A 10,302-nucleotide genomic window follows, 5' to 3' on the forward strand; every position below is an offset into this window, starting at 1 on the left:
TTATTAATATTTTAGATTTTTTTTATTGCATGATAAGGAATACAAGACAAACTGTAATTACCTTACTTTTCTCAATCTAGGAAATGTCTTTCTATGTGTGTCAAAAATGTCATATTTAAATATTGTGTATAAATTAATTTATGATAATATCAAATTATATGAGTTTTCCTTCTTTCCTGATCTTCTGAGTTCAACTTGTCTGCAGCAACCTTAACAAATTATCTAAATATATCTTTCTAAATAAAAATATTAAATACTTGAAATAATAATAATAATAATAATAATAATAATAATAATTATTATTATTATTATTATTATTATTATTATTATTATATTATATGAATCCTATGGTCCAACAGCACCAATACTTTGTTACAGTTTCTCTGTGCAGCAAAATGTTCTCAGATAAATCTCATTCTGCTCATATATGACATCATTCTCTAGTGATAGTAAAAATAATTCAAATAAAGTAATTGTCTTTGCAGAGTCATTTGTTATGAAAGTAAATTCCAATCAAATGTTTAATGAATGCTGGAACAAGGCATGGATCAGCAGAATGAGGCAAGACTGCCAAATATGCTTTTAGCGGACTGAAAACGTAATGGAGTCCAACTCTTCTGCCCAGGCTTCCCGTTTTGATGTGTCAGTTGCTACAAGTTAAAGGTGAGTCTCTCCCCAGATTTCAGTCATTACTCTCCAGACATTAGGCTGTGACTGTTCTGGGGAAAGGTTTCTCTGCTTATTATGTGTTCATGAAAGGAGCAAACTGTTTTTTCACTAAGAAAGAACAGCTGAGGATCAAGAGGTGAGATTATGTAACTGTACTGAACAATGCAAATGCTCATTTTCTGGAATGTATTACTTGAAATAAAATACTGATGCCCCATATAGGCGTTCTTTCCTAAGGAACACAGTGTGACACAAGGATTTCGTGCACACTGGCAATTAAATGGGGCCTGGGAACATTACTGGGCTCTGGAATTCAGATATACATATCCTGCAACATGTTTTTGGATAGCCTTGACAACTTTGACTTGTGCCAAGCAGCAGTGTCTCAAAAAAATAATTGGCTCTATTCAGGAATTGGCAGGGGCCAGGGACCACTCCCAAGAGATAGCTGAGATACATCCAACCCATTTTGACCTTGAGGAAGTGTACTCGATGTGGCTGTCTCTAGGAGTGAAAAAATCACATTCAGAGAGAGAATAGTTGAGTTGAGTTTGATTTAGTAGTCTAGATATGGCCACATAACAAAGTTACATCAAATGGGAAAAAAAATGCTAAACAGGATTTTAATGACCTATTTGAAACAAAATTTTTTTGGCAAAGGAGGATGGAATTAATGGATAATAAAATTAGAGTTTTAAGAAAGTATATTTTAGTAGCCAAGATATATTTCAGTTTTTTAATTGCACTCAGAATGTGGCTCTCTATTAAATGGTTAATTGCCCAACATAAAGTGAAACTCTGATTTTGCATAAGGCTGATGATATTATTTAAGAAAAACCTACACTACAGTATATGCAGTGATTACCAGTAGCAATGCAATCTTTTAAATTTTAGTGTTGTCACACTATCAGGCAGTTTCTTTTATGATGCATAAGAAAAGAAGAAAAGGAGAGATTACATGGGTAATAACAAAGCTAGCTATGTTCCACTATATCTGTGTATTTGAAATCCGTTAAAAAAACACAAATAATTTTGGAACTCTACATAGATTCTAACTTAGAGTAAAGTACATTATTGTGAGATACTCCCCTAACACACAGGCAATGAAACCAGGCCTATACAAATAACCTAACAACCCTGGGAGTCCATCCATCTATTAAGTTGAAAGCAAGGACCAGTAGGTTAAAACTGAGGGTGTAGGAAGGAAGGAAGGAAGTAGACTGATATTCTAAATGCTCTTTTGAAAGGGAGTAAGGGGAAGGATTAAATTTCTCTTCTCAAGGCACCAAACATAAGTAGCAGCAACTTGATAGACTTCTATTTTTAATGCATAAAGATTTGAGTTCATCATTTGTTGTTGATAATGGATTCTTATATATGTTTCTATTTAGTGATAATATAATATATGCTGTATACATGTGCATGCATGAACATATAAAAACATAACAATATTTATTTAGAATGAATCAGAGAAAGGTTAGGGTTCGAAGGGACCTTGAAGATCACCTATTTCCAAATTCCTACCATGGTTTAGTGATGTTTCTGAACAGAAAATACTTGATTTGGTGATTAAACAGGTGTGAGAATCATTGTTGCACACTCCTGGAGATTGTGTGAACATCGGTTGCTGTGTTTTTACTCAGACACCAAATCCAATTAATGTCACAGCTGGGAATTTGTTTGATATATATATGTTTTTTTCCTGTGCATTTGTATCTCACACAATGCAAGTGTGCATAACAAGCATACAAATGAGGCAGGCAAGACAGGTGTGGGCAGAGCTATTGGTGTTTCGGGGTTTTTTTTCTGTTTTAATTTAAAGCGGATACTATGGGTCTAGGAATACATGCAATGTATTTTAGCTGCGTGACAGAGTTTTCAGTTTATACAAAAGTATATCTGTGAGAGCTCCCTTACATAGCTTTTTTACCACAAAATCCCTCTTTAGCTCAATCCATATTTGTGAAAACTGTTCTAATTTTTATGTTCAGAAGACTGAAGTCATTTAGGAGTTAAGAGCTAAGCATTAAGTTTTGTCATTAGACGTTAAGAAGTCACACAGTCTTTCCTGACATTAAAATAAAATTGAATTGAAAACATTGAAAATTGAATTTGCTGCCTTCACTTCCTCACATTATTTATCACAGGCAGTTAGCAGGTAAAAATAAACCTACATGTTATGTCTAGAAATAAAAGATGGATCTCAAAGAACTACGTACCAGGACAGTGGAAATTATGGGTTATTGTGTGGTAATGATGGGTTATTATAAGCATAGTGTAGTACAAAAGGACTGAAGAGGCAGATTACAAAATGAAAAGACATATTCAGTCTTTCTCTGCCGAAATAACCTTTAATAAATTGGTATCATATACAGTGACCCCTAGCATAATTAACATGAATATCAGGAGTTGGCATAGATGCTTTTTTTTTTTCACAATATGAAATATCCAATTAAAACAAAAAACTCTGCAACTAAATACTTGCAGCTAACAATTAAACAGAACAGAGGGACCTTATAAGCTGTTATGATGAAAAGTAATAGACACTGACTATGCCATGTGAGCACTGCTTAGTAATTTCTGTTCTTTGCATTTGGTTTATCTGTACATATAATATTTTCAACCATCCTTAGTCCAGCTACATCTAAGAAACATTCAGTGCTTGAGTCAGAAAAGCTATAAGTGATAGCTACAAAAATGATAATGCTTTATGTTGTCTTCAAGAAAGAGTGCATATGCCAGTTCTTTCAAAACAAAAACAGCCTAACATGGATAAAATTACAGATAAAATTACAAATTTTGATAATCTCTCTCAATTACAGATATTTGTGGATAATGAATATACTTAATATAGAAATCACTGGAAGTCAAACTAAATCCAAGTATCTCTATCCCCAAGCCACAAAGTTTCTCATATCTCTGAATCTTTTTGCTACAATGAGGTGAACAAGGAATTAATGATTATGTTACCTGTCTTGTCTATACTTGACAGTCACTTAAGACAGTGAATCCATAGCCATTTTTCAGAACTTAAAATTTCAATAATGCAGTCTGAAGTTAGAGGGAAAAGAACTGAGAGATTTTATTAGATTAAATATCAGAGGAGGGCCCATAGCTGCAGAGGTGTTGGCTCCTAACTCCTGTTTATTCACTCCCACTGAAATCACTGGGAGCTAAGTTCCATGGCTGTAGTTATGAGAAACACTGGAAGAGAAATCTGCAATACTGGAGATCATGATTATTTTAAACCAATAATGCTCTGATAGCTACTGATTCTTCTTCCCCTTTAGTTTTGCCAGGGAAGATGCTCTATGCTTTAAAGAAGTTATTTGTAGAACAAAGGGTCCTGGGTTTCACTGTCATGAGTTTTAACCCTGGTGCTCAAGGCATCCTCCATGATTTTTGGGTAAATGACTTAACTTACCATGTCTTTCCATTGAACATATAAATGGATCTAACAGAAATTAAAAAAAAAACCAAAAAATATTGAACATTGTGGGCAGATGACAACTAAAATTCGAAATCCTAAATTCTATGAAAGTGGAAGCTCTAAAGGCTGAGCTTTTGTTCTGATGCAAAAATTGTTTAGGTTTCTTTTGTTTGAATCATTTGGATAGGGAATATATTCCACATTTATTCAAGAAAATATTTCTCTCTCCATTTCTTCTTTTCCCCTATCACTCACTCCCAAAACACTATAGCAACTGGAATGCATTTTTTTCCAAGTGGCACCACTGTTTCCTTGATTACATCAACAATTGCTCCTGATAACATAATTTCAAATTTTATAGAAAACTTGTCATTTCAAGTCTTCCTTTGAACAAAATTCTTGCTTGCACATTTGCAGCATATTCCTTGAATGTATGTAGGCTGTCTCACTACCAGACACTTAAAAGTTAACTTTCAGACAGTTATATCTAGATAAGTCACCCATGGGATCCATTTATAGTCAATGGAGAGAAATTGGTACCTTCAAAGGGTGATTCATCTTTTCTATCTTAGGCATCTTTCTTAGGATGAAATTGTCCTCTGGAGGCCTTCATTTCATACCACTGGCTATAAAGACAGTTAAAGGTTAAAGCTGGGCGATTAACTTTTGGGTATCTAAATGAGGTGCAATGAATTGCAAACATTTTATTTTGCAGTTGTCCATAAAGATGATGCTTCATGCCACCAAAATATTCCAGGACTAAAAGAGCCATGCATGGTTTTTCACACTGTAGATACTGTTGGTAACACATTGCTCCCCAAACCACCAAAAATTGTATTAATAAATCTCACATACAGGAAGAATTTTGGTTTTAAACCTAATTTAAAAAAACTGTCTAGGTATAACGTGTGTGGGCATTGAAGACCTTTTGAAATCTCTGTTATTTACTTTGTCAGATAATACTGGGTGTATTGAATGACAAAGTGAAACAATAGGAAGGAAGGTGAATTGTCAGAGGGAGGAATTGGGGTTCCTGATGAAGAAAAAATAAAAGTAGTTTTTGACTCATTATAGGTATATGTCATAAGTAAAATATCTTTTTGACAGTGCAGATAGATGCAGGAAGAAAGCTGGTATCAAAAGAAAGTTGCGCTTGAAGAAAGAATGGTGAAAGGAATAGATCTGCCACAGCTTACAGTCCCAATGGCTGAGGATGAGATGCATAAGTAGGTGGGCATAAAACAAGGCAGGGATGTGTTGCTAGGCCAAAGCTAAGCACTCTTCTGTCTACTGCATTTGATGTTCTCAGACCAGAAGAGATGAGGAATTCTTGCTACGCTGAAATGTTTCATGATGGAATGTATCTTGTCAAAGTACTTTTGGATCCTTTCTATGCTCTTTTTATCTATGTGATATGGTAAACTGGTACCATTACTGTGGTTGAAATTTATCCTCCTCATTTTCCAGCAGAGACAGCATAGAATTCTATACTGGGATGAGAAGAGTAACTTCTAGCTTCATAATAGAGATACAGGTTTTTCATTTTTAACAAAAAATGCAGGAAGCCCTTCAGAACATTTTTTTCTTCTTTATGATGTTTCAGTGTATTCGGCATTAGGAAGTGTTTAAAGGCACAATAGATAGATGTCAGCTATTTTCCTCGTTGTTAAAGTTGAGAGAGATTCAATCTATGGTGCCTAACTTCCCTAAGAATTTTTAAATTATATTCTAAAGATAACAGATTCATTAGCTCACTTATAATTTTAGAGTTATATTACCTGGGCTTATAAAACTGACTGAAGGAGAAGATTGTTGGTTATCATGTTTCATCAAAGGCAAATGTTCACTTGAAACCTATGTAGGTTGCAAGTTCCTGCTTTGCTGAAATGGTTGGCATTTAAGATGCTGTTGGCTGTCTAGTTTACTTTAAGCAGCTCTATGATAGAGCCTTGCCTCCAACTTACTCTGATAAACTCCCTGTATTCATTCCAAGTGGCACGACCCTGCTTCCATCTCCTGTGTATTTCCTGCTTACACTTGAGTAATGACAGGAGTTCCATGTTCATCCATGCAAGTCTCTTGCCCTCTTTGGTTTCTTGCACATTGGGGTGCATCATTCTTGAGCCTGGAAGAAGTGATCCTTGAATATGAACCAGGTCTCTTGGACCCCTCTTCCCACAGGATCTGTTGCCATGGGATTCTTCCAAAAAGATCCCTAAAGAGGCTAAGGTCATCAGTCCTGAAATCCATAGTTGCAATCTTACCTGCTGCCCTGCTTCTTCCCTGCCCATTGCTGAACTCCACAATCTGATGGTCACTGCAGCCAAAGCAGCCGCCCAGCCTTCACATCTCTGACAAGGCCTTCCCTGTTTGTCACTATGAGGCAACCAGCACACCGTTCCTTGTGGGATCCTCCACTGCCTCTGTCAGGAAGCTGTCATCAATTTACAGGAGCTTCCTGGACTGTTTGTGCCTCATTGTGTTGCTTCTCCAGTAGATATCAGGGTAGTTACATTCCCTCCCAAGAATCCATGCCTGTGACTTTGAGGCTGCTTCAAGCTGCCTGTAGAGTGCTTCCATTTTTTAACTTACTTTTTGTAGCATCTGTATCTGCTGTAATAATTGTAACTGGAAGTCAATTATGACAGTGAGTCATTAAATGCAATTACTATTTTACAAAGTCCCTTGCTAAACTTATTTTTACATTTTTAATAGGAAACTATTTGTTTAGTATTAGCTGTTTAGGAGGGGTACTTTGGCATTTAACTTTTGCCTTTATTTTCTAAATAGCTTTCTTTTCAAAACTAAAGTAGTTGAGTCTTTTGATGATCCTCCATTGAAATCACCCTTTATTTGACACTTGTTTACTGAACTATGTGAAATGTTTTTAATACTAAATTGTAGCAATAAACAAAATGCAATTGTGAGAATAATTTGGTTACTCTAATTTCTCTGCCTTCACAGTTTAAATTGGCTTGTTTCCATTAAAATCGAAGATTTAGACTAATTTCAGCATTTTTAGACTCATCAGCCAAGGTTTGTGGCTTTCTCTTGTATCTCATAATTTTGACCCTCAGACTGCCTTGCAGTGAACTATCAAAGAAAGACATCCATTCCTTTCTGCAGAAGCGGAATACCTCACATTCCCTCTGTAGCTGTTTCCAAGAGAGTGAGTAGTTTGAAATTTTTTGGCCAAGTTACAATGAAGTGCCATAAGAGTGTTGACAGATGCAGCTTCATGTGCCAGCATCTGGCTCTGATTCACAGTGGGATGATACAAGAATAAGGGGTAGTTGTTTTGCCTCTGTGGGATGGTGTTGGGATTGTGCTGATAACATCCCCTTTGAGAGATCAATGGCATTTAAGAGTTTGACAAAATAGACAGATTTTGGGGTGGGGGGGTGGAGTCATAGACAAGTGTCTTGTTAAAATGGGATCAATGGGTATCCTCTCATGGTTTCTTGAATAGAAGTTTAAAGAAGCAATATTTAACTCTAAATGACAGATAATGTTTATTTTAAGAATTGCACATAAATAAATTAGTTAGAAAACTTTTTAATAACTCAAACTTAATTTTCACTTTCTCATACATGTATTGAAAATAACTGTTCATTAATTCTTTCCTTCAAAACTCATTCAAAGCTCTCCCAGGATATTATTAGAGAAATAAATAGTTTTTTCATTCAATCATCACCATTTATGCCATCCACAGAAACAAATGAGTTGTCAAGGGTTTCATTATATGAAGAGATTTTTTTTGATAAACTGATGGACAGTTAACTGCCATCTCTGAAGAAAAATCCAGATGAGTCTTTTCAAATTTTGGGGTACAATATTTCCCTCAGCAAGCAGTAAAAAGGTTAAAAAGTAAAACTAGAAATATCTCACTGCCTTCCATATTTTGCTTTAGTATTTCTCTCAAACAAATATCTGGCTTGCTTGTTTTCTACCACTGGGGACAGGGCTATTGAGTAGCTTGCACCAGAAAGCATCTCTCCATAGAAAAAAAATAATATTCCTTTAGCATTTATTCTCAAACGTGAAAGACCATAACTCAGTTGAAAGTTTTTCATGTTGAATTTCTCCAAACAGCAAGCTAATAATATTATTTCTTATTTTTTATGACTGATTTTTATTTCTTTTTCTAATTGCACTTCATTAAATATATCCCCAGGGAAACTATATCAAAGTTGTCTCCATGTAAATGTAATGTAACAAGCTGAAATGTTACTCCCTGTCATTGAGATATCCATAACACATCCTAGTCTAATCAAGTAGGAGTGACACTTAAAAATAGTTCAAGAGCCTAAAGCGTTTTGCTATCTGAACAGCAGAGGGCAAGTATTTAGTTCCAGAGCTACAGCCCACCCACAGCAAATACAGGCATTTTTAATTTCTAAAGTAGTCTTTATTGTTCTAGGCATTTTTGTTTTCTGTTTTTTTTTTCCCAGTAATATAGTGCATGATCTTTCAATATTGATGTACCTTTATACCAGTATCTCCATATTTTAAGGATATTAAATGGCAAGTATCATACTGATAGTCTTGAACTTCTCTTGTCATATTGTGTAATAACAGTGGCCCCTTCTCTTTGACAGAATATTTCTTGACAATGAGGAAGAGGTAAGTCTTGGAAGAAAATTTTAGACATGATGAATTTCCAGTCTACACTTTTCAGGACCAAGCAGTCTGTAAGATTCCCCATGGATACTCATCACAATTTGTCTTAATTTCTTGACTCTTCATGTTTCTTGGGGGGAGCGGGTTGGTTAGGGCTATGGGGGGAGGGGGTGTTTATGAGCATATGTGCAAAAGGTGAGGCTTCACTGATTATTTTAATGAGAAAGCGGGATGACTGTTTTATCCTATGGGATACTCTCTTGCAATGTATGCATGTCAGAAATCCTGGTGAATTTCTCCAAGTCATATATTTTTTCAACAGTATAAGATAAATAAAATTGTCTACAACACATTGGCTTTCATATTGGCTTTGAGACTGGGTTTGAGACCCTGGCATGGAAATACACAATAAATAGAAGTGTACATTGATGAAAGGAGCTGATATGGCCACATTCCTTTGCAGTCTAGCTGTTATTGGAAACAGCTATGTGGTACAAGAGTATCACAAGAGTGGTACAAGCTCCATAGGGCAAAAATGTGCTTCAGTGCTAAGGTTTTAGAAAGTCCACATTGTGAATAATACCACATCTGTGTTCCCACTGTCTTTGTTGCCAATTAAGCAACTGTAAAGATGATCCAGTAGTGAGCCGGGTGTACTGTGAAATGCAAGTGGTTTAACCAAAACCAGAACAGAGTAAAGGTATGCAAGCAAAATGAACTTCTAAGTGATTAAAAAGAAAACAAAATCACATCACATCACAAGTAGATAACATGTTTGTGAGGAACAAAAAGTGCATTTCATGACTAAATACCCAAGATATGCTTATCACTCTTAATTCGGCATGCACAACAACATGCTGAGGTGCCGTGCAGAAAGACAGACATGCAAGAATCCAGTTTCAGCAGTTGCAAAACAAAAAAGGCATTTCATCAAAACAGCTCCTTGATCTGCCAGACTAGTGACTGGCAAGCATTGCAGGGAAAGCAGAGGAAGAGTAGGAAACAGGCTTATGGCACAGGGGGAATAAAATAGAGTAGATCCAGTTAACTTAGACAATCTTGTGCTCCATGCTGAAAGAGTGACCGATTTGTACCCCTGAAATCCCTACACATGAGTGAGGATTTCAAACTCTCTAATGTCAAAAAAATAGTTGTGGAAACAAATTTTAAAATTTCTACTAAAATAGAACCCTTTCTCCTACCAATAAAAAATAAACTATGAATAAGAACATTAGAAATAGAACAAAATACAAGAATATCAAACAAATGATCAAATACATGGAATAGACTATATCCATTATACTATATGTCAGTGACATTCTGCATCAAAAATGCTATCTTGGACTTAAGAAATGCCAGTAGAAAAATAAAGGTACCTGTCAGAACTAATGTTCTTAAATAATCAAGCTTTCCACATAAGGTTTTAATCTTTATAAGGAAAACTTGGAAAACTAATCTTGAAAGAAATGTATATTAATTCTTCCTTCACAGGCAGACAAAAAGAGTACAAAGCAGTTTGGGCAGAGTAAATTGTTAATGATGCTGAGACAGCACTGCTGAGCAACTGTAGTCCAGGGACAAAT

At 35.5% G+C, this 10,302-nt stretch overlaps 1 protein-coding gene and 1 long non-coding RNA gene across 2 annotated transcripts in view; one reads left to right on the top strand and one right to left on the bottom strand.

Annotated features, from left to right (window-relative positions):
* The window catches only part of TRDN (triadin), a 109,094-nt gene that overhangs the window by 18,151 nt on the left and 80,641 nt on the right, over window positions 1-10,302 (bottom strand). The gene's annotated exons all lie outside the window — the stretch shown is intronic.
* Window positions 620-10,302, top strand: part of LOC115949557 — an 11,561-nt gene continuing 1,878 nt past the window's right edge. Inside the window, exons 1-2 of the long non-coding RNA XR_004082999.1 lie at window positions 620-663; window positions 8,698-8,722. This is a non-coding gene — a long non-coding RNA (uncharacterized LOC115949557). The remainder of the gene's footprint in view (window positions 664-8,697; window positions 8,723-10,302) is intronic.

Source organism: Geospiza fortis, unplaced genomic scaffold (genome assembly GCF_000277835.1).
Source record: "Geospiza fortis unplaced genomic scaffold, GeoFor_1.0 scaffold98, whole genome shotgun sequence".
In the NCBI taxonomy this organism is placed as follows: Eukaryota; Metazoa; Chordata; class Aves; order Passeriformes; family Thraupidae; genus Geospiza; species Geospiza fortis.